The sequence below is a fragment of the Paroedura picta genome, chromosome 1 (genome assembly GCF_049243985.1).
Source record: "Paroedura picta isolate Pp20150507F chromosome 1, Ppicta_v3.0, whole genome shotgun sequence".
NCBI lineage: Eukaryota > Metazoa > Chordata > Lepidosauria > Squamata > Gekkonidae > Paroedura > Paroedura picta.
Genome location: NC_135369.1, coordinates 32,624,296 through 32,648,873, shown reverse-complemented (window position 1 = coordinate 32,648,873; position 24,578 = coordinate 32,624,296). Strand labels below are relative to the sequence as shown.

At 43.7% G+C, this 24,578-nt stretch overlaps 1 long non-coding RNA gene across 9 annotated transcripts; it reads left to right on the top strand.

Moving 5' to 3' along the window:
• The first annotated feature begins 8,500 nt into the window (after positions 1–8,500).
• LOC143835301 (uncharacterized) lies at positions 8,501–17,454 on the top strand. 9 transcript variants are annotated; one of them, XR_013230073.1, is made up of 5 exons: positions 11,924–12,035; positions 12,658–12,736; positions 12,840–13,011; positions 15,124–15,247; positions 16,553–17,454. It is a non-coding gene; the product is annotated as an uncharacterized LOC143835301 (long non-coding RNA). The 9 variants fall into 9 exon arrangements; XR_013230081.1 differs by lacking the exon at positions 11,924–12,035 and adding an exon at positions 8,501–8,798 and having other exon boundaries at positions 15,124–17,454; XR_013230085.1 differs by lacking the exon at positions 11,924–12,035 and adding an exon at positions 9,712–9,730 and having other exon boundaries at positions 15,124–17,454.
• The last annotated feature ends 7,124 nt before the right edge of the window (positions 17,455–24,578 follow it).

The window sequence follows — 24,578 nt, the reverse complement described above, 5'->3', positions numbered from 1 at the left end:
AGAGCAGGCTCTTCCTTGCTACTTTCTCCTAAATCTCCTGGGAGCCTCTGCTACCAAAGGAAGATTGTACCAGCCACAGAGAAGCAAGCCAGTCCTCTCCTTGAGAAATCTGCTTTGATCTCTTGGGGCCTACTTTTGTGAGTGAATGACATTTCAATAGCTTTCTCCTTCCTTTCATTATCTATTTTCACGAACCTTTGTGTGGGCGGATTGCAGATTCTCTTGGCAACACAATGAAAACACATTTTAAACATATCTTTTAAAGAAAGAGGATATTTTCTCCAATGATACTGAAAACATCTCTCCTCCAATGACAGTTAAACTATGTTTAGACTTTCTGATTATAAACAAAAACACCTTTAAGGGGAAATGTGTTTCTACAGATTTTTATTTCAATTTGCCTAAGAAGAAGAAGAAGAAGAGTTGGTTCTTATATGCCGCTTTCCCCTACCCGAAGGAGGCTCAAAGCGGCTTACAGTCGCCTTCCCATTCCTCTCCCCACAACAGACACCATGTGGGGTGGGTGAGGCTGAGAGAGCACTGATATCACTGCCTGGTCAGAACAGTTTTATCAGTGCCGTGGCGAGCCCAAGGTCACCCAGCTGGTTGCATGTGGGGAAGCGCAGAATCGAACATGGCATGCCAGATTAGAAGTCCACACTCCTAACCACTACACCAAACTGGCTCTAAGATGGCTGCAGGGTATTTACCAATGGAGACCTTTAAAAAACAAACAGATAAAAAGCATTCCAGCTCTTTGTAATATGCAAGGAATGGATCTCAAAAGCGTGTGTTTTTTAAATCATTTTTATTCAGAACAAATATTGTACCTAGATTCAAGTGAATAGCTGTGTTGATCTGAAACAGCCCAACAAATTTAAGGTCCAGTGTCACCTTTAAGATCAACAAAGTTTTATTCAAGGTATGAGCTTTCATGTGAACAGACCCTTCCACATGTACAATATATTGTATCTGAGGAAGCGTATGTGCACATAAAAGCTCATACTTTGAATGTTGGTCTTAAAGGTGCCACTGGACTCTAAATTTGTTCAAATATTGTACTTGCTAGGAAGGCTTGACAGGTTCAGATACAATTTTTGATGGCCACAGTTGGTCCATCCAGAAATTAACTGGACAAAAATTAATAAATAGGGTTTTTTGTACTGCATTTACACAGATGATATACAAATGCTTTCAATACAGACATATTTTCAGTTTTCTACTTCAAGGAACTGAATTGCTTCCTAGTGTTCTTGGTCTAGAATTTGCTATCTTGGATCACAGAAAGATGCAATATTTCAAGAGTGGGAGAACCAACCCCATCCTGAGTAGCAGGTAGGGGTGGTTTGACCATTCTTGTGATATTAGATCTATTAGCTGTGTTTGACATGGTTGACCAGGAGTTGTTGGCCTGCTGCCTCACTGGGGATGGGATACGTTGGACAGCCCTTCAGTGGCTGATCTCCTTCCTTTAGAAGTGGACACAGAGGTTCACAATAGAGGTAAAGTTGTCTAGTCCCTGCCAACTCCCATGTGGAGTGCCACTTTTTAAACTCTCCCCCATGCTTTTTAACATCTTTATGTGCCCTTTGGCCCAACTTGTCTGGAGTTATTGGCTGTCCTGTCACCAATATGCGGATGACACCTAGCTGTATCTCCTAATGAATGGCCTCCTGGACTCCTCCTCAGATATATTTGCTGGATGTTTGGAAGCAATAGCTTGGAACAGAGTCGCCTGAAACTCAAACCCTCCAAGGTGGAGGTCCTGTGACTGGAGAGGAGGGGGCAGACCATGAAGCACATTTACCCTGCCTGGCTGGGGTACAACCTAAGATTGTGTGGTCCTCCAGGAATTTGGTCCAGGATGCTTTCCTATAAATGGTGCAGGTCACAAGATTAGCCTGCCAGGCATTTTCCCTCTACCCAAAGCAAGGCTACTAGCATCCTATCTGTTCTCAGACCTGCGGTGGTCAGGTTTTACAGTCACCACCAGTATTAACTTCTGTAACTTGCTCTAAGCAGGCCTGCCTTTGTCCTTGACCGGGAAATTGTAGCTCGTGCGGCTGGTGCAGAATGTAGCTGCTACGGTCCTCACTGGAGCAACTTGGAGGACCTATAACCAGCTGGTGCTGAGGCAGCTGCATTGGTTGCCAGTTGCGTACCAAATTAAGTTCAAGGTTTTGGTATTAATCTTTAGGGCCATCTTCAGTGTGGCCTCTCACATACCTGAGAGACCACTTATATCATGTGTTCTGCAGGGCCTCGTGCTCTGTGGGTGTGAATCTAGTCATGCGGGTGTGGTCTCTGGCCCTGTTGTGGTGGAATGAGCTCCCAGAAGAGCTAAGGGCTCTGAGAGAACTTTTCTGTGGGACCTGCAAGATGGAGCTCTTCCACCAGGCATTTGGTTGAAGCTGGGATAATTAAGATCAGGGGACCTTCCTCAACTCAGGCAGGACAGCAGGCTATCTCCCCCTTAAGTCCCCCGAGGCACCAGGGATGGGGAGATTGTTGAGTGGGGGTGGAGAGGATGTGAGTTAGCATTCCCCATCAAGGCATGTTAAGATTTTTAAGGCAGGGATTGCTCTTATTGTTTTTACTGTTGATTGTGTGGTTTTACCATTATAACCTACTGTGAACCAGCACTGCTGGGAGTGGCAGGAAAGAAATCAAATAAATAAATAATTTTTTTTGGTCAGGGAAAACTTATTAATGTTGATCTTCTTTGAGTTCTGTTCTGTAGAGTTCTCTCATTTGATCCTTTACTGCTTCTGGACACCTGTTTAGATCTTATGTATTTCAAACTGAGTTGGAATTCTTAGCAAAATAACCATGAAGCCGTTGGTACTTCTGTCCTCTGTCCTCATATGTATTCTCCTGACTACTCAAGGTAAGATATTTGAACCAGAAAAGGAGGTAAGAATGCATATGCAAGAGGATTGACAGGTGTCCTCAAGAAATAAGAAGAGTGAAACAAAATCAGTCCAAAGTTTCATTCAGTGCAGTGTTGCCATTCCAGCATGGTGTAGGACAGGGGTAGTCAAACTGCAGCCCTCCAGATGTCCATGGACTACAATTCTCATGAGCCCCTGCCAGCGAATGCTGGCATAGACATCTGGAGGGCCGCAGTTTGACTACCCCTGGTGTAGGGCAGAGGTAGTCAACCTGTGGTCCTCCAGATGTCCATGGACTACAATTCCCATGAGACCATGCCAGCAAATGCTGGCAGGGGCTCATGGAAATTGTAGTCCATGGACATCTGGAGGACCCCAGGTTGACTACCCCTGGTGTAGGGGATAAGAGCGGTGCACTCTAATCTGGAGAACTGGATTTAATCCCCCACTCCTCCACATCCATCCAGCAGGATTATCTTCAGCATGGAAAAATTCTCTTTCGTCTGTTCTTGCAGAGTAGATCTGCTTGAGCTCTCTCAGCCCTACTTACCTCACAGGCTGTCTGTTTTGGGGGAGAGGAATGGAAAGGTGTTTGTATGTCACTTTGGGACACCTTTGGGTAGTGAAAAGTGTCACTAGACAATTCCTTGTGAGAACCCATAGAAAAGACAACAGAAATTTTCTTCCCCATAGATGGCTGACTCATCAGCAGTTGTTTTTATCTTTTGTTGTTAATTGCTATTTCCTCTTACAGTACCATTTAAGAGTAAGGCATTGGATTTGTTCCATGGCACCTCTTGGTCACCACTGCCTGAGAAACAGGAGGTTCCATTAGCGGTTTAATCTACCCACAGGTTTAAATTGTGTGAGTTATTCAAAGTCCGCGTATCTGGTGGAAAAAGGTATGGAAGAGGGCAACCAAGATGATTAGAGGGGTACAGAAGAAGAGTTGTTTTTATTGTTTTATTATTTTATTTATTTATTTTATCAGCTTTCATTGCCTGAAGGAGTCTCAGAGCAGTTTAAGCTCACTTTCCCTCCCTCTCCTCACAGAAATCACCTTGTGAGGTGGGTGGGGCTGAGAGAGTTCTGAGAGAACTATGACTGGCCCAAGGTCCCCCAGCAGGCTTTATGTGGAAGAGTGGGGAACCAATCCTGGATCTTCAGATCAAATTATGCTGTTTCTAACCACTACACCACACTAGCTCATTAGCCCAGTTGAGCTATGAGGAAAGGTTGAAGAGCCCAGGACTTCAAAGTTTAGAAAAGAGACAACTAAGGGAGGACATGACAGAGGTCTATAAAATTATGCATAGTGTGGATAGGGTTGATAAAGAAAACTGTCTACCTTTCCCAAAGCACTAGAACTCCAGGCCATCTGAATAAGTGAGGACCCTAGCAGTAGATTAAGGAGGGACAAAATGAAATACTTCTTTACACAGTAAGTGATTAAAATGTGCAATTTGCTGACAGAGGTTGTCATGATGGCCATAGGCATAGATAATTTTAAAAAGGGGATAAGACAGATTCATGGAGGATAGGCCTGTCAGTGTCTACTAGCCATGGTGACTAAAGGGAATTTCCATGTTAAAAAGCAATAGACCACTGAATACCAGTGAATAACAGGGGAAGTCCTGTTATTGCCCTATTGGTGGGCATCTAGAAGCACTGGTTGGACACTGGGTGAGCCAGAATACTGGATGAGATGGACCACTGGGCTGATCCAGTAGGGCTTTTCTTATGTCAACATACCTTGGCATTCTCGCAGAGCTTGCTGACATGTATACCCCGTCTGCCAGCTGTCTATGTCTGTTTCCCTTGCCCAATCATAAGCATTTTACCTCCTGTTCTTCCAGCTACCTGGGCTGCCCAGTACAACCAGGGAAATGTTTTTGGGTGGTCCAAAGTAATGTTGCTTATGGTCATAGCAGAAGTATTCTCAGTCTTTTTTTCCTCCAGGACTCTGTGATTTAACCTCCTGGAATTGCCGTTGGAAGGGAGGTAGATGTCACCCACTAGCAACTCCTTGTGCTCAATATTACTATAGCTTGGGAAAGTGTAATGAAGGAGGCCTCTGTTGCAGAAGGTGAGAAGATTTCCCCTTGTATTTTGTTTTGTTCTGGTTATTTACTTCATTTAGACCATTTATGCACTGGAGGTTTCATGCCAGGCTGCAGGCTGGAGTTTTAGTCATGGCAGGTTGCCCCACCTCTTCCTGCATCCACATGGGGGAGCATTTGGCCTGGTGTACCTCATCCGCCCCCAATTTGTGCTCCTGCACAGGAGCTGGGGCAGTGAAGTTCCCAGTGCATAAATGGGCTTAGAGAATACCATTCTGGATGGGACTCAAGACAGATTACCCTTTTTAAAAAGATAGCGTAAGATATCCAATAAATAATGCAAGAGGAGTTGGAATGAGAAAATAATGCAAATTGTTAAAAGATGTCTAAGGCATAAGAAAGCGGGTTGCAAAGGTAGAAGAAAATGCACTAAATCAAGAAGAGAGACACTTTAAACTACAGTCCTGTTCCCTTATAAAATGCCCCTTCTTGAGATTGATAGGACAAAATATGGAGAGGTGAGAAGAAACATAGTTAATATTCACGAATTTTTTAAATGGAGTTAAATTGGTTGGTCTTGTAAGTGTCCCATCTCTTCAAATTCACCTGATTGTGGCTGCACACATTAACATAGACCACTTGGTGCAAAACCTAGGCATGTGGATGTATTACCATTGACAATGTTGCTCAATGGGACACCAGCAGTTCTCCCTCTGCTACATCAGTGGATCCCACTCTTGATATCTCATGCCCCACCCAATGAATCTCAGGGATGGACTGATGAGGAACTGAAAATCCTACCCCACCTGTCTAGGGGACATCCCATCTGAGAGCAGTTCTCACTTTTCGGTGTTCACAAATTATCCCCCTTTAGTCTTTAATGTCCCCAAAGTATAACAGCCCCTAGATACAGAGCTCTTAGGAAAATAATAAAGTAATAAAAATAAAATGCTCTTTTGCTGGGGATCACCTGGCATCTGTCTTAATGAATTTTAGGTACCAGTTAAAACTTTCCTTTGTAACCAGGCTTTTAACTAAGGGGTGTAACCTGAAAAAAAAAACATTTTTTTACTGTTTACTAGTAGCCTGAGGAATGTTTACTAGTAGCCTGAGATAATGTAATCTGCTGATGGTTGTTTTTACCTAATTCCACTTCTTATTTATACAACTTTTACACTTTGGCTGAGTTATATGGTTTTTTGTTATTATTTATTAGGCTTTAGCAGTTTTATTGTTTTTTTTTTACTTTTTTAAGCCACCTTGAGCAGGACTATTATCATTATCATTATCATTATCATTATCATTATCATTATCATTATCATTATCATTATCATTATCATTATCATTATCATTATCATTATCATTATCATTATCTCGATTTATTTTCCGCCACTCCCAAATGGCTCATGGTGGGTTACAGTGTCTTAAAACCCCATTAAAACTCCCATTAAAAGACTTTAAAATGTCATAACATGGCGGCACAATAATAAGATCCCCTTTCCTAAATAAATTATTAGTAACTAACTCATCATAGGTAGTGCAGAATTTCCAGTCACACTGAATCAGTTTTATGCTTATCGTAATTTCTGAAATCTAATGCAGAAACCCAAAGAAGCCGCATGAATGTGGAGACAGGCAAATGCAGTAAAAGTAACATGGAAGGAGAGAGTCAGCATCATTCTTACAGGACTTAAGTTTTCCTTTATTTTATGGACTGTGGTCATCTTAAAGTTTTTTTCTCCTTCTCTCTCTCATTCTTTCTAGCCTAATTTCAACCTAATAATTAAACCGTTGTCTAAAATAATGATGGATAAGCTATTCAAGAAACATGTGCTTATGCTGCTGAACAGATTGATTCTCATGTCATTACCTGGCTGTCATATTCTCATTGCTGAATCCTGGATCTTTCCAATTATCTGAGTGAACAATAGACACCTGAAGTTCTGTTGCTATTCCAGTTTAATGATGCTGAAAAGTCACCATGCTGTGATCTTTCCTGCTAATGTTGCATGATTGCCATTTCTTAAATTAACACACTCCTGCATGAGAAAACAGGGATTTAGCACATTTTTGAGTCCATTAATAACTGGTCATGCTCTGTGCTGTGATTGATCTCTTGAGGCTACTTTACATTTCTGTAAGCATGTGCAAATAAACTTGTGCTTGGCTTCATAAGCAGACAGGAACTTTTTAATGATCCACATATTTTAAGTCCTTATGACATAAGCAAAATGCTTATCTATGGTTTCACTAATAAAACAATGCGTGAATGCTTGATTGTGGTGGTATAAAGGAAGCTGCCATGCACAATATATACTCCAACAAAGGTGTATGTCAGGTTGCTATTAACGAGACTTCATGGTTAAAAATGCTGACTGAATTATCACGAAAGAATCTATTAGCATTCCATAGATCTACCTGTCTGTTCCTGACAATGCCAAGGGGTGTGTTTGCCCCCTTTACTGATTGTTCTGTTTTCAGATATATTCAAACTATTGTTGTTGTTGTTATTTCAATTTATTACCTGCCACTCTTGGAAAGTCGGCTCATAGGAGGTTATGCAGCAATCCAATGCAATAAAACCACAGTAAAATACCCATTAAAACGAATTAAAACTCACACAATTTACAGAACATACAACAGCAGCATGGCGGCAAAAATAAGAACACTGTAAACCCTCCATATAATAGAAGAACTACTAGCCAGGACAGCGAGGGTGAATAACACTGGCCACAAATGATGGTAACAACGTGGTGGCATATATTTCCAAGTGGGGCCCATTTGATCTCTCTGTAGTACTGGCCTCATCCATAGACATGGAAATGGCAGAATAGCTCTGTCTTGTATGCCCTACGGGAAGCAGGGAGCTCTCCCAAGGCCCACAGCTCTTCCAGGAGCACATTCTACCAGGTAGGGTCAGGGACAAGGGCAGGCCTGCATGGAGCGAATTACATTAATCGATTCTGGAGCCATACTTCTTGTCAAGCACTGACCGGTCCCCAGTGATATAAAGGTTGGAGCAGGGGCTCAAGGGCTCAGGCAGTGGCAACGTCCCTCGACAAAAGACTACCCCCTCCGGGCCTCAGTAAAATTGTCAAGCGTTGACTGGTCCCCGGTGATAGAAAGATTGGGAACACTGCTCTATGGCATATGTCTGACTTGAGCGTTTACCATAAACACACAAATTGCAAGTTAGAAATCCTAATATATAATCTTGGAATCACAAATCTGCAGTGTGTGTATGTTGTTCAAATCACCTAAGTGCTGATCCCCAGTGTTGATCCTCAGTTCATGAATCTCCTGTACTGATAGACTGTCTCTTGAACTATGGCCTTCACTTCTAACTTTCCCAGTGGCTGCTTCTGTGGTGTATGTGTAGGCTTCTAGGCACTCATCACCTTCCATCAGTGCAGGTGAAGCATGATTATATATTTTTATTCCACTCTGTTTCTATGTACCCTCATTTGATTTTTATCTGATGGGCAGACTTTAAAGTCATCAAACCAAAGGTGGTAGGGCTCCTGAGATGGTTCTGTACAGGTGGCGATATGAAGAGAGGAAGAGCTAGACAGAACATATATAAGTACAAAGAGAATGCACATTTGCTTTATTTGCCCAGAGAAAAAGGGTGGAAGTGAGGACTATTCATGTCTACTTTTCTTGTGAAACATCTGCCCAAAGTGGAAGTTGTACCCACCTTTGGAGAAGTCAAACTACTGAACTTTGTAAATCATTTTTGATCACCTCTCAAAAGGATCCAATCCTGCAACCAAATAGGTGGGGAAATTGAATTTGGACAGCTTTCTCCTTGCTTTTACAGTGGATTATCACAATTTCAGAGGTGCAGGTGAGTAGTCAATTGCCAGAACATCAACTGAAGATGGCACTGATTTCCTTCATTTATAAAAGGAATATTTCTTTTCTTCTTTACAATTAAGAAAATTTATATTTTTGGGTAAGAAATATCAAAGTTTGGGGAAACTGGAAAATTTCCTGCAGGCTTGTATTTAATGGCTATTGCACATGTCTAGGGTCGCCGTTGGGAAATTCCTGGAGATTTGGAGGCAGAGCCTAGAGAGAGCAGAGTATAATGCCATAGAGCAGGGGTAGTCAACCTGTGGTCCTCCAGATGTCCATGGACTACAATTCCCATGAGCCCCTGCCAGCATTTGTTGCCAGGGGCTCATGGGAATTGTAGTCCAAGAACATCTGGAGGACCACAGGTTGACTACCCCTGCCATAGAGTATCTTCTCCAAACAAGTCATTTGATGTAGCGGAACTGATATTTGTAGGCTGGAGATTGGTTGTATTTCCAAGAAATCTCAAGGCCCTAACAGGAGTTTGGCAACCCTACATGACACAGTGTGAATTTTGCTAAACTATTCCCAGGCTAACATTTCAAGGCTGTATTCAGTATTTAATAATCATTTATTTTAGTGGGATCTTCCTAATATGAAACCAGGCCAACTGAGTTAATTACTGATGAACTTTTGGCAACAAACTGGGTGACCTTTACACATTGTACCACGTTTGCAGTTCACATGGTCTTCTGTTTGTTGAGCAGTGGACTGTTCAGAATGTTCCAAAAACAAAAATAACTCTATTGCATCAGATTAATGGAAAATTAAGTGTATCGCCCTGTTACAAATAAAGCAGCTGGAATTTCTGGGAAGAGCACAAGAAAGAAGCTTCTTATGAAGAGTTTTACATGCAAAGACTGATTAGGATCAGTCCCAATCCATTGAGGTCCCCACCTCCTCTCCAGCTTACAGGCCCAGGTCAGTTTTACACTAATTGGAAAACATAGTCATTGTAGTCTATTGCTGGATATGCTCTTTCGCAAGTACTGGGAAGCAAACCTTTTCTTGCACACAGACAGTCCCCCAATTTCAAACAACTCCCCACTCACAATAATACAACAACTAATTTGGTACTTGTGCCAGATCTTGCAATAAACACAAATGCCAACTTTGCTCTCACATACACAGTCATTGGACCTAACAACATTAACTACACCATCTCAGGCTTATTCACAAGCTCATCTTCTAATCTTGTATATGCTGTTAAATGCCAACAATGCCTTCCTACATAGGGCAAACAGATTAAACCTTCTGCCTCAATCCACTCAGCTATCATTGACCAGTTACTTTGACTGTACCTAGCCCTTCCTAGCAACTAACTCCCCTGCCTAATATATAATGCTTGAGGAAATTCTATTTCAGTGTATCTGAAGAAGTTTACACATCCAAGCTTATACCGTGAATAAAACTTTGCTGATCTTAAGGTGCCATTGGAATCAAACTCACCCTCCTAATTTCTGTGTTTCTCAGCAATTAATATTCAGCTATTATTGGTACTAGACATTTAGGTAGTTCCTGGATGACAGGACTGTCCATGACCTTAGCCATGTTAGTTACCACAGCCCTGATAAAAGCTGTTCTGACCGAGCAGTGATATCAGGGCTTTCTCAGCCTCACCCACCTCACAGGGTGTCTGTTGTGGGGAGAGGGAGGGAAGGTGACTGTAAGCCACTTTGAGCCTCCTTCAGGTAGAGAAAAGCGGCATATAAAAATCAACTCTTCTTCTTCTTCTTCTTCTACTTAGTCTGGGCAATATTTGGGCTGACATACATAAAATCATATGTTCAGTCTTTGCATGTAAAATAGAAGGGTGTCAGGTATAAGGCTGAACTAGAAATTATCCCTGCAGCAAGTTGACTTTCTGGGGCACAGACAAGGAAACTTTGATAAGAGTGATATTAGCTTTTATGCCTTTTCAATTGCACGTGCACATGTTGAGACAAACTAATCCACCCTGGCACTGTATTAGAGAAGGGCTGCCATATAGAACAGTGGTCCCCAACCTTTTTATCACCGGGGACCACTCACTGGGGACCACTCAACGCCTTTTACTGAGGCCCGGTGGGGGGGGGTAGTTTACTCCTCTACTCTCAACCACTGCCCTAATCTCTGATCGCTATGGTAATGTTTAAACATCACTTCAAAATAAGATACAGACATGCCACAACAATGAAGTGTGTTGTAAAGGGCTGGGGGGGATGAAGTAAAGGGCCGGGGGGGGGGGGAAGAAGGCGTCCTTCGTGGCCCACCTCCAATTAGTCAAAGGACCACATGTGGTCCGCAGCCCACAGGTTGGGGATCGCTAATATAGAAGATAGAGTTGTTTCCTGCTGCCCCAGAGGGTCTGACCAGAACCAAGAGGTTGAAATGAATTCAAAAGAATTTTCAGCTAAATATCAGTATGTGTGAAAAGGATCTATGAGTCTTAGTAGACCTCATATTGAACATGAGTCAGCAGTGTGACTTGGTGGCTAAAAAGGCAAATGTCCAGATTGTGGGAGGTGTTGATACCGCTTTACTCTGCTCTGGTTTGGCCTCACTTGGAGTCCTGTGTTCAGTTTTGGGCACCACAGTCATCTTTAAGTATTCGAAAGGCTGTCATATGGAGGATGGAGCAGAGTTGTTCTCTCTTGCCCAGGAGGGACAGACCAGAACCAATGGGATGACATTAATTCCAAAGAAATTCCGTCTAAACATCTGGAAGAAACAGTTAGAGCGGTTTCTCAGTGGAACAGGCTTCCTTGGGAGGTGGTGGGTTCTCCATCTTTGGAAATTTTTTAACAGAGGCTGGATAGCCATCTGACGGAGAGGCTGATTCTGTGAAGGCTCAAGGGGGTGGCAGGTTACAGTAGATGAGTGATTGGAATGTGAGTGTCCTGCACAGTGCAGGGGATTGGACTAGATGACCCATGAGGTCCCTTTCCAACTCTATAATTCTATGATTCTATTTTATGATCCTAAAGAAGTTCCTGACAGAGCAGTTCCTCAGCAGGTGGTGAATTCTCCTTCTTTGGAAGTTTTTAAGCAGAGGCTAGATAGCCATCTGTCAGAAATGCTAATTTTATGATCTTAGGCAGATTGTGAGTGGGTGGGCAGGAAGGGATGTGCCAGTGTTTGTCTCTTGTGGATCTTCCTTGCATACCCAGGGAATTGCTGATTGCCACTGTGGGATGGTAGGTGAATTTCCTCCAGGCCAGGCTGGATTCTGGAGATGTGAGGGGAGGTAAGCATTGATGATCTCACTATGAAGTGGTCCTATATCTGAAGATGAGTGAAGAGGCAAAGTATCTATTGTTTTTAAAGAAGTTGATTTTCACTACTCGAAGGAGTTTCAAAGCAAGTTACAATTGCCTTCCCTTCTTCTCCCACAACAAACACCCCTGTAAGGTAGGTGGAGATGAGAGAGCTCTGACAGAACTTCTCTGTGAGAAAAGCTCTAATAGGTCTGTAATGAGCCCAAGAGCACTCAGGTGGTTGCATGTAGGGGAGTGGGGTATCAAACCCAGATTAGAAGCTGCCGCTCTTAACCAGTACACCAGGCTGGTTTTCCACTCATTCCACAGCAAGGAGGTGTCCTACTGTAGTGAATGTCATCTATCCCCTTTAGACCCCGCGTGGAGATTCTGTACTTTTATATGTTGAGTCTTCTCCAGTTTTTGGCTGGACAGTTACATTTTGGACTAGCTGAAGTTTGAAAGAGTCCATCACAGATCCTTGTACAGTGTCTCAATAGTGTACCATCAAGTTTGCTAATGAGACTATCACCATGAGGAAGTCAGGCCCTAGCTGTTGAGTCAGTATCAGTTTTGAAAATTCAGAAGAATCATCCAGTTTTCGTCTTTCAGCACAGAGTGATCTTTTGATGTGATCTTTTGGCGAGAAAGATGTGATCTTTTGGCGAGAAAGCGGCCCCACCCAGAACAGGTATGCTGCCCTAGCGGGGGTGTGACAACAGGGGAATCATCAACGCTCAAGTCAGTCAGCCCACTTGAATAGACATCTCTGTACTCTCTGGATTTTATTTCAGTTGATTCATCCTCACCCTGTCTTCTGATAAAAGGTTTACACTCTAGCACTTCCATTGTCTCACCTGGCTTCTTTGAAAAGGAGAATACAGAATCTGAATTCCCACCAAGTTACCATGGAAATCTTTTGGCTTCTCCCCTCTGTCCTTCTTTGTGTTCTCCTTGCTGCTCCAGGTAAGATATTTCAAAAGTATTGAATGGGAACATGAAGACATAAGAAGAGTCAATATGTGTCAATACAAAGCACTGTCTTGGCCAGCGTCTTCTTTCCAATAGCCTCCAAGCTCTGAACAATAAAACAGTAGTTTTTTTTGTATCCATATTACAAGTAAAACTATGCTGTGAGATGCTTCCCATGTGTGCATGTTTTGCTTATGTCCTATAAGAAAGTAGACCCAACCCCCTGTAATGGCACTGCTTTTTCACTGACCAATTCTAACATAATTGCTTTCTCCATTGAGTTGGATCGCATGATATGGCCAAAGCAAGGGAGTCGGAGTTTTGTGATTTTGCCTGCCAGCTTTATGTGCTGTAGTATTTCCTTCTTTGTGACTTTTGCCATCCATGGAATCCACAGAAACCTTCTCCAACATCAGAGTTCAAACGAATCGATTTTTCTCTTTTCTGATTTTTTTCATCATCCAACTTTCATAACTATAAGTGGCTATTGGAAACCTGATAGATAGAACGAATCTACATTTGGTAGTCAGGCTTATGTCCTTGCTTCTCCATGTTCGGTTCAAGCTCGTCGTTGCTGAGCAATCCAGAGCAATTCTCTTCACCATCAATTGTTATTGTGAGATGTAGGTTTTTTGCAGTGGTCACTATTTTTGACTTTTTAGTGTTTAAGAAAAGGTCAAATTTCTTGCTTACTTCATTGCCCTTTGTAATCAACTGTTCTAGTACTTCCTTAGTTTCTGATAGAGTTTGTTTTGATTTTAGCCAATAATAGTTCATGATCTGAACTGCAATCAGCACCTGGTTATGTTTTGAGAGCAAGGATTAAACAGGACCATCTTTGACTGCATAAGATATAGTTGATTTGGTTGCCTAGCAGGAGTGCATCTTTATGGTCACCAATGAGGACACACACACCAAATTATTAGCATGTAGAAAACCACAGCTTTATTGAGCAAGGAGCATCAGCACAGCCTAGGGGAGACCCTGGTGATCTTGTGGTCAGCTGATCATCAAGGAGAGATCCCAGAACCCAGTAGCCTGACCCAGCTGCCATCCTCTCGGCACCTCAGGAGAGCAACTCCCATCCTATAAGCTGCTGGGTGAAAGCATGGGAAGGTGGCCTTAAATAGAGGGCAGCAATAGGTATAGGCCTTTGTTTGGCTTTCCCCAGCCGCACCCTGATGCAAGCCTACCAGCCTTCCCAGCTGGGTTGGCAACATGGCTCAGCATCCCCAGAGACTCTTAAGGAGACCCCCATGCTGGAGAGCCTGGTTTGCAGATATGGGATCCCAAAAAGTGTCCTCCCTAGGCTCACATTTTAAAATCAAAAACATTCAGAAAATCGAATAAACATTTTACAAATAAATCTAACAAATTAAAAGGTGGGTGGTTGGAATGGGTGGGGTTTTGCTTCTCACTGGCAAAGAGGTAGAGAATGCAGGTGGCAGCCTTTTATGAAGGCTCAGCCACATCCTCTTATAGCTCACAGCTGGCTGCCTACCAAGTGGGCCCTCCTCTGCAGTGATCTTGGAGCCCAGGAAAATGAAATCTGTCACTACCTCCATTTCTTCCTCATCTATTTGCCAGGAATTGAGAGGGCCAGATGCCATGATCTTAGTTTTCTTGATGTTGAGAGATGTACCATAGTATTTTCTTGGCAAACCTTTTACAAAGTAGGTTGCCAGGGGTTTCCTTAACCCTCCCCATTAACCCACGCTTGGGACTGGCATGCTCAAGTGTGCATAGCTGGGTTCTTGTTCTGTTAAGAACCCTTTCTTTATTTGTTCTTCCTTCTCCAGTCACTAACAGTGCAGTGGCAGCCCTCCCAAAATTCACATGAGGATAGAGAGTGGCTTTACCCGTGCATATTCTCACATATATGCAGTGTGGAAAAGTTAATAGGTGTAGCTTTCCTCATCAGAGTACCACATTATGGGAGACCTATGTAAAGAGAAGAGGCAGCCATAAGGAGATAATCCATAGTCTTAAGAGTTCTGCAGTAGCCTAGGCTCAGCAGTAGGTCATTGGGAAGCTACAGTCTAAAGGTCAGTTCTTACGGTGGCTGGATGTTTAACATGCACTTTCCTTTTCTGTAACTTTCTCCAGGTTTCTGTGCTGTAAATAATCATGCTGACTGTACTTGGGGTGGAGGCTTGTGCCTTACTGGAGACTGCTCACCCCCTAAGAATATCATTGGAAAGTGTGATGCCAAATACATTTGTTGCAAAAGGTGAGAGACAAAATCCCTTTGGTAACCACTGCAAAAATGGAAAGATTTGTTAATCCCCATTTCAAGCCTCAAATACTGGCAATCAACTATGTATACCTATAAAATGGCCTGATGGTAGAAACAGTGTAATGGTGTAATTACCAAACATAGAAAAGGACATCATGGCAAGCAGTTCTGAGTTTGACAACTGGCATGTCAAGAACCTATGCTTCAATGCCCTGGCCATATAACATGAGCAGGTTCTTCTGATGTTCATAACAAGCCTAAACCCAAATTGTGCATTCACATTCTTTCATGAGCACAAATACAGAGAAGGAAATCTGATGCTCACACAGAAACCAAGTATATGTGGTAGGGGGGATGCACTACAACTCCCAAAGCTTCTGTTGGCAACTGAGGCTCTGAGAATCCTCAGAATACTTAATTGGTCAGAAATTACATCAATGAAAGATGAACACAGCATTATTAGTTACTGTTTCCCCCACATTCTTCCTTACTTTCAGTTTGATTGGTTTGGGACACACTAGGGCAGTGGAGAGGAGGCAAAGTAGCAGCCAGGAAGGTTGTTGATGGTGGGTGTATTGTGCTGTAGCATAACACACATGGGAGCTGGGCTCAGCTTGTAATAGTTCAGGATTTCTGAAACAAAATGTTTCAATCAGTCCTCAGCTCCCTACTCTTTAGAAGTTTCTATTATCTATGTTTCTGTTTGAAAATGTTTTGAGCAGCCCTACTCTACTAACCATCCTCAACTAACACAATGCCTCTCATGGGTATTATGAGCTGTGACAAGTTCTGGGGCACCTAATGTGTGAATCTTTCTACATTACCCGAAGATGTCCAAGACAAGATATAAGATTACTGTGGTTTAGACCAGCAGAGAAACTGGGAGCGATAAAGGGCTGATGTTCAAAAGTGAGCATTGTGTACTGTCGTCATAAATAATTTTATCCTTCTAGGTCCAACAAAATCAATGGCCTTAGAAGGGTGTGATTCTGCTTAAGGGTGAACTGTAAAACCGAAACCCTTTTAATAGATTCTTGGACTTAAGCTCCATTTAATAGAATTGAATTTATGTCTGAGAAAGAAACATATATAATTCAACAATGAAGAAAACACATATATAATTCAACAATTAAGATCTTTATGTGCACATATCTATTTAATTTTCCCCTGTAATAATGTTGTTGAAGCTGGGGTATCTCTCTCAGGGGAAAGAATTGTCTATTAGCATATCAGGGCAGTAGCCAGGATGACCACCTTTCAGTATTTTATACCCTAAAACTTTAATAACGGTTTTGGCAGATAAGAACTAAGATTGTTTGCATGCCAGTCTTCCCATGCCTGGAACCAACCTAACTTCTGGAAACAAATGCTATAAATATAATTTTAAAGGAAGGTTGAACAACATTCTGAACTGTTGCCTGCTGTGATTTTTCTTCCTGATGTTGAGCTCCAGTCCTTTACTCTAATGAGTTCTTGAACTCACCTGCAGTCAAGATGGAAAATACACATAAGAAGATTCGCTTACAACATCAAAGAAATCTCCCGGAATAGAAATGGCTTCTGTGCATCACTCATAATGCAGGGCTTGTACTACAAGCTTTAAATACACTCATGATGATTTGAAACTGAAAAAAGAAAAAGAAAATCAGGTCAATATTGACTAAGGATATCGTGAAAATATGTTACAAAGACACTGCCCTACTTAAACTACCCACCCAAACTGGAACACATTTAAAAATTGTAATAAAAATAGCACATTGCTGTAGCTTGTTAATGAAGAGAAGAGGAAAGAAATGGAACTGTTGAGAATGAGTGGGAGTTAATTAATTTTAATTCTTTTTTTAATTGTTAAACATTTATTGGGTGATATGATTATATATGGTCATGTTGACATGCCCCCTCCCAAAATGGCAAATGATGGATCGGGTTGGGGAGGGGAGAGGAGGGGCCCTACACAACTATGCATCCCAACCATATTCTGCCTGATTCTGCCACTTCTGGGGGTTCTCGAAGCCTGAAGAACATTTCAGGGCTTTCTCAATGGTAATAAAGTTCAGAAAGGCTGATAATACACATATGAAATTTGTGTCAAATTCCTTACTCAATCACCAAATACTGCTTATAGAAACATGGTAAGATATAATGTTATAAGTGATATATGTTAACCACAGCAGAAAGCATCATTAAACAATAGTATTCTCCTGAGTGTGGTAAGCCTTGGCTTCTGCCTGCGAGTCCATTCTGCTGTGGACTATATGCTACTGATCTATTATGGATAATGCCCTCTTCTTTCAAAACCTCTTAAATTGCTCACTGCAATAATCTGTCCCATGGTCTGTGAACAAAGTCTTTACAGAGTAAGAGAATTTATTCTTTACATAGACAAGATAGACCTTTACATAGACAAGATAGACCAAAACTTCATCTTTGGATTTCAGGAAGTGCACCTGAACAAATCTGCTGGTTGTATCTATAAAAGATATCACATAATGGTGCCCACTCTTGCCAGTTTCCATGGGATCCATGAGATCTGAGTGAACCACATCCAGCACCCCTAAATCCTTAGGTGGGTGGTTTCCTTGATAACTCAGCACAGTTCCCTTTGCCATCACACAGATCATAGAATCATAGAATCATAGAGTTGGAAGGGGCTATACAGGCCATCTAGTCCAACCCCCTGCTCAACGCAGGATTAGCCCTAAGCATCCTAAAGCATCCAAGAAAGTGTGTATCCAACCTTTGCTTGAAGACTTCCAGTGAGGGGGCGCTCACCACCTCCTTAGGCAGCCTATTCCACTGCTGAACGACTCTGACTGAGAAAAACCTTTTCCTGATATCTAGCCTATATCGTTGTACTTGAAGTTTAAACCCATTACTGCGTGTCCTTTCCTCTAAAGCCAGCAGAAACAGCATCCTGCCCTCCTCCAAGTGACAACCTTTCAAATACTTAAAGAGGGCTATCATGTCCCCTCTCAACCTCCTTTTCTCCAGGCTGAACATTCCCAAGTCCCTCAACCTATCTTCATAGGGCTTGGTCCTTTGGCCCCAGATCATCTTCGTCGCTCTCCTCTGTATCCTTTCAATTTTATCGATGTCCTTCTTGAAGTGAGGCCTCCAGAACTGCACACAGTACTCCAGGTGTGGTCTGACCAGTGCCGTATACAATGGGACTATGACATCTTGTGATTTTGATGTGATGCCTCTGTTGATACAGCCCAAAATGGCATTTGCCTTTTTTACCGCTGCATCACACTGCCTGCTCATGTTTAGTTTACAATCCATAAGTACCCCAAGGTCTCGTTCACACACAGTGCTACCTAGAAGCGTATCCCCCATCCAGTAGGCATGCTTTTCATTTTACTGACCCAGATGCAGAACTTTACACTTATCTTTATTAAATTGCATCTTGTTCTCATTTGCCCATTTTTCCATTGTGTTCAGATCTCTTTGAACTCTATCTCTATCTTCCGGAGTATTTGCCAGTCCTCCCAATTTGGTGTCATCTGCAAACTTGATGAGTAGTCCCTCCACCCCCTCATCTAGATCATTAATAAATATGTTAAAAAGTACCGGGCCGAGCACCGAACCCTGAGGTACCCCGCTACTCACCTCTCTCCAGTCTGATGAAACACCATTGACAACAACTCTTTGAGTGCGGTTCTCTAACCAATTCCCTATCCACCTAACGATCTGAAAATCCAGATTGCAGTCCTTCAACTTAACCATCAGAACATCATGGGGAACCTTGTCAAAAGCTTTACTAAAATCCAAGTAAATGACATCAACCAAATTTCCCCGATCCAGCAAACCTGTTACTTGGTCAAAAAAGGAAACTAGGTTGGTCTGGCAGGACCTGTTGGAGACAAATCCATGCTGACTTCCTTGGATCACCAAATTGTCCTCCAGATGTTTGCAGATCGCTCCCTTTAATATCTGCTCCATTATCTTCCCCACAACAGAGGTCAGACTCACTGGTCTGTAGTTTCCCGGGTCATCCTTCCTCCCTTTTTTGAAGATCGGAATAACGTTTGCTCTTTTCCAGTCCTCCGGGACATCTCCAGTCCTTAAAGAGGTTCCGAAGATGATGGACAAGGGCTGTGCAAGTTCTCTGGAAAGTTCTTTGAGTATCCCACATCTCATGCTGCTAGCCTGGTAAACATTGACTGGCACATCACAGTGCTTTGGAGGCTTCTTCACAGTCGCATGACTTGTGTGTTAGGGCAGTGGTCCCCAACCTCTTTATCACCGGGGACCAGTCAACGCTTGACAATTTTACTGAGGCCTGAGGGGGAGTAGTCTTTTGCTGAGGAACGTTGCTGCCGTCTGAGCCCCTGCTCGCCTTGCTTTCCTGTTGGTGCCCCTGACTTCTCGCCAGCCATTTGGGGGCACTGCTAGCATCAGCTGTGCAGTGCCACGCCAAGGGGGAGCCACAGCCATGGAGGCTGCCAGAGAGCGCCAAAGGTGAGCTGGCAGCAGAGTGGCAGGGCAGCCCCCGAGGCAGCAGCCAGGGAGGAGGACAAGGAGGAGCCGCAGCCCGGTACCAACTGATCTACGGACCAGTACCGGTCTCCGTACCGGAAGTTGGAGACAGCTGTGCTAGGGCAGCATGCCATATGTACAGGCATTTCTCATGACTGCCATTATTCACCTTGCCACTAGAGGGCCTTTGGCCACAATGGGAATCTCTGAGACTTCTCTTCACTGAAACCATGTGGCCTGCCTCCATTTTCTTGAAAAGTTGCCCTCTATCTACTTGAGCAGTCCCACCAGAGTTCACTATGAGTTCCCATGAGACATTTACAAGTCCCCTTGAATTCCATTTGTAGCTGTTGAATTCATTGCTAAGGTTCTATTGGCCACATTCCTGTTTTTGCTTTTTAGCTAGTTTCAGGAAGAAATCAGCAGTTAACTTCTGGGTCAGCTTCAGCAGCACTTTGGATGCAGCTCCCTCTGGTCTTAGCAGTTTCAGACAGCAGAAAACTTTTCAAATCCACAGAGAGGGGAAGTTTCCTCTCTTCTTCAAGGAGGCTATTCAAAGCCAAAGCAAATCTCAGCATCTTTTGTGAGTTCTAAATGGTTCAACTGCTTTCAAAACATGTTCTCTAGTGAGAACGTGTTCTGTGCAGCAAAACCACGATACTTTTGGACTAGAGTTGGCCCCAAGATTCTCTAGAAAAACAGAGTTTCAGAGTAGCAGAGATTCTTGGAAAGTTTGCAGTTATTAGTTACCCTTTTGTTAAGATGACCAGATTGTGAGAGAGCTAAAGCGGGACACCGGGGGTGGATGCGGCAGTGGTGGCAGCAGGGGGCAGGGGGGGTGGTTCCTGCTTGGTGGCAGCAGCTCCTGCTTGGCGGCAGGGGCTGGGGGGGAGGTGGCAGCAGCTCCTGCTCGGTGGCACGTTCAATGACCGATTGTCGGACAGAAGCCCCCTCCAAGCCTCGGTCCAGGTTGGTGCCAAAAGGGTGCCTCTTACCTGCTGCGCAGGCATCCCTCCTTCGTACCGCGGAATAGCTGTTCCAGCCCAGAAAGGTTGTTACCCAAATTGCTGGGGATAGCAAGAGGCTGGGTAACACAGGATCTTTACTACCAATTTTTACGGGGTCCTTTCCCCCGTAACACACACAGAAGCAAAAACATACATACACTAAGTTCTACAGGGGGACAAGTTACACTAAGTTCTACAGGGGGACAAGTTACACTAAGTTCTACAGGGGGACAAGTTCAAGATACTGCACCTTTCTTGGATCCAAGCAGCCCAGACACAGGGTTGACGACATCAGGGGTGGACAGGATGCCGGGTGTGGACAACACAACACACACACACACACACACACACACAGGGTGTGCGCAAGGCTTGATATAGTGTTTGAAATTCCCGGGCCAGCCCCAGAGACTGCCCACTGGGAGGTCCGTGATTGTTGATTGGTCTCTGATATTATGCGTACCTGATAGGTGAGTTTGAACTGTGATGTCACTAGAGTGGGAGGTGTGGAGTAATCTCATCAAGTAGAACAATACCTTGGCTAGGTGTAATGTGTCGCTAATGGACCTGTCTTTGTTTTATCAGGAAGGACTGGGGGGAAGACATTTGGGGATAAGAGATGCTGCTAGACAGAAATTACACTGGACAAGAGAGACAAAAGAAGTTGCAGTTAGTACCTTGAAGGGATATTCCTTTCCTGTAGATAGTCTAATGCAGTGGTGCCCAACCTGCAGGCCGCGGCCCGGTGCCGGGCCACGAAGGCCATGGCACCGGGCCGCTGCTCCCTCTCCCCGCCCCCCCTGCAGTAAAAAACTTCCCAGGCCGCAAGCTTGCGGCCCGGGAAGCTTCTTACTGCGGGAGGGCGGGGAGAGGGAATCGGGGCCGGGTTGCGCATTTGCGCGGGCGCGGCCTTGCAGGCGCGACCCGAAGAGGGGTGTGGCCCGATGCACGGGCGCGGCCCGATGTGCAGCCATGGTCCGTGCGGGCGCGGCCCATGGCTGCGGCCCGCTGTGCGGGCGTGGTCCGCGCGGGTGCGGCCTGGTGCCCTGCCGGTCCCCAGCCTCAGAAAGGTTGGGGACCACTGGTCTAATGGTCTTTGGCTGGGGGGGGGGGTGATTTAGATAACATGCACATTTAGCTCAGTCAGTTGGGCAAGGGGGAAATGTAAGAAATCTAGTGAAGCCCAAACAAGATGGAGACTTAGCCTGGCTTCCTAGGTTTCTTAAGGGGCCCTACTGACTCCATAGTCAGTCTCTGCCAGGCTGGTTTCTCTGTGTGCCAACCTGCTCAGAGTCCAGTCATGGGCTTCTGTGCATGAAGGTATCTCTGTGTGAGGCACCCTTCCATTATGGGCTACCTCTTGGGTAACAAGGTGACATCCAAAAGACAGCATGAATAGCAGCTTTTGGCGAGCAAGCGGAGCTGAGGCACAGGCGCTTCTCCGAGGAGGCGCCTGGGAGGGGATGTGGCCACTGGAGAGCCAAGCCTTGATGCCCTGGCGGGGAAGGGGAGCCGCGTGGAAAGCCCGTGCAAGAGGATGGGGGGTCGCCTGGCCATGCGTCCTGCAAGCCGGGCTAAGCTCTTCTGTGGTGGGAAAGCTGGTGAGAGAGCATGCAGCTCAGTCACTGGGGTTTTTGTGGCCAGAATGCAGAAAGCAGCACGTGATGCACTTGGAGGCGGGGGAGGTCAAGGGAGCGCGGGACCTTTAAGGAATGTGGAGGATGTGGGGCATTTGGAGCAAAAGCATTACTGTCCCGCCAGAATCCGGACACCGGGTAAGCTTACCTTTCGTGAATTAGGCACACATCCAAACTCACCGTGGTCTGAGGTTTAAAAGAAATAATCTTCACTAGTAATAATCTTTACTAGGAAAGATTATGCATGAATATGTATCATATTAATCAGCTTCAGTCTCCTTACTGAAGCAGAGTACAAATGCTTAAAATGTAGTTACAAAGAAATACAGTGTAAGCTCCTATGACTGGCCTGTCTGCAGGACTAGATCTCACACATCAGCTGATTGAGAGAGTTGACAGTCTAGTGGAGGATGGCTTTCACCATGCTATCAGGGGATCCTTCTCGCTTTGAAGAAACAGGAAGTAGTCAGGAGCCCAACTTAAACAAAGGAGTTCCTAGCAATGTGGAGCAGAATGTTTCAAGCACACGACTGCAATCCCAGCAGTGACCACTCAATGTCACTAGAGAGCACACAGGTATAGCTGAGTAGCTTAACAACTTAACAACAACCTTTCAGGATTGACTTTACCAAAATACTCACTGATTGCAATTCCAACAGATTTGCACATAACTGCATACTGTGTGTGCTGTCAAGTTTCAGGTAATTTATGATTGCCCTGTATAATTTCAAAGCAATGGATAAACAGAGGTGGCTTGCTACTGCCAGGCTCTGTGAAGCAACTTTGGAATTCCTTGGTTGTCTCCCATCAAAGTACTAATTAGAGTTTACCGTGCTTAGCTTCCAAAAAGGGAGGGGGGGAAGACCAGTCAATCCTACAAAGATAGAAGCAAAAGAAAAGGGCCTACAAAAAGGCTGAACAAATAACCTTTAATAGAAAGTCATACATTATCCAGAGTCAGTTTCTTTAATCTCAAAAAAATTCATGGAGCCAAGCTGGAATGAGGTCCGGATTCACTCTCATTTTCAATCCAAGCCACTTTCACCCGTATCTTTCTCCTCAATACAAATGTACAAAATGAGTTTCAATCTCATATTACAAACTTCCCCCCATACTCCCCAAGATACCCTGGTGCTATCATAACTTATTTTTAGTGTGCTATAATTCAAAGTAGTATATTCACCTCATAAGTAAACAATGAAATAAGAATGTGCCAACTGAAAAAAAAAAGTTCTAGTCTTCTCCATTGTTCATTTTTAGCTCCAGCATGACTTGATTTCTCAAACTGTGAAGTTTTTATTTATTTATGTTGATCAGGGAGGGAGGGAGGGAGGGGCCTTTTGAATAATGTGATCTCGGACAGCTGCCCAACCTTCTTGTTATCTGGCGAGGGCCATGCAAGATGATGGAACTGCTGGGAATTCATGTCTTTATCTGCAAGAATGAGCTGCCAGGCAATAAACATCATTTATGTTCTGATGTACATGAACTTGCTGTGATTACACTTTTTATTTGTACAGTTTGTAAAAATTATTATTGTGTTTACTTGTACACTTGGATTCCCAAGCCCTTTTCCTGAAAAATAGACCATAAAAGCAAGGAGAGAGCAATCAGATCATGCAGTGAATAATTAGTCCAAACAGAGAGAAACAGACCTATCCACTGGCAATATGATAAATAAAGAAAAATATCCTGTTTTTGTGGTTTTCCTTGTTTCTTTATTCTTTAGGACTTCTGTCAAAACGGAATCCAGGTAATCTCCGTTTTCAGTTCTTTCATCAGTGACAAGTCCTTATATATATTAATAGTATAATACTGGCCACAGGCTCACATGGGTATGGGGATACCAGTCTGTATTGACACGTTCCCAACTGACTAAATAATTAGTTGACATGACTGGATCCATTCTAAAAGAGAAAAAAATTCTCAAAGAGACGTCGGCTTCTTTCAAGGTGGGTCCCTACTTACTGGAATATGGATTTATTGGGTTGATACTCACAATTGGAATACTAGAATCAAGGGGTACTGTCTATTCAAAAGGGACAGACAAAAAAAGAAAGGGGGGGAGGTGTAACAATATATGTCAAGAATCATAGAATCAGAATCATAGAGTTGGAAGGGGCCATAGAGGCCATCTAGTCCAACCCCCTGCTCTACGCAGGATCAGCCCAAAGCATACTAAAGCAGTGTAATGTGTAACTCTTA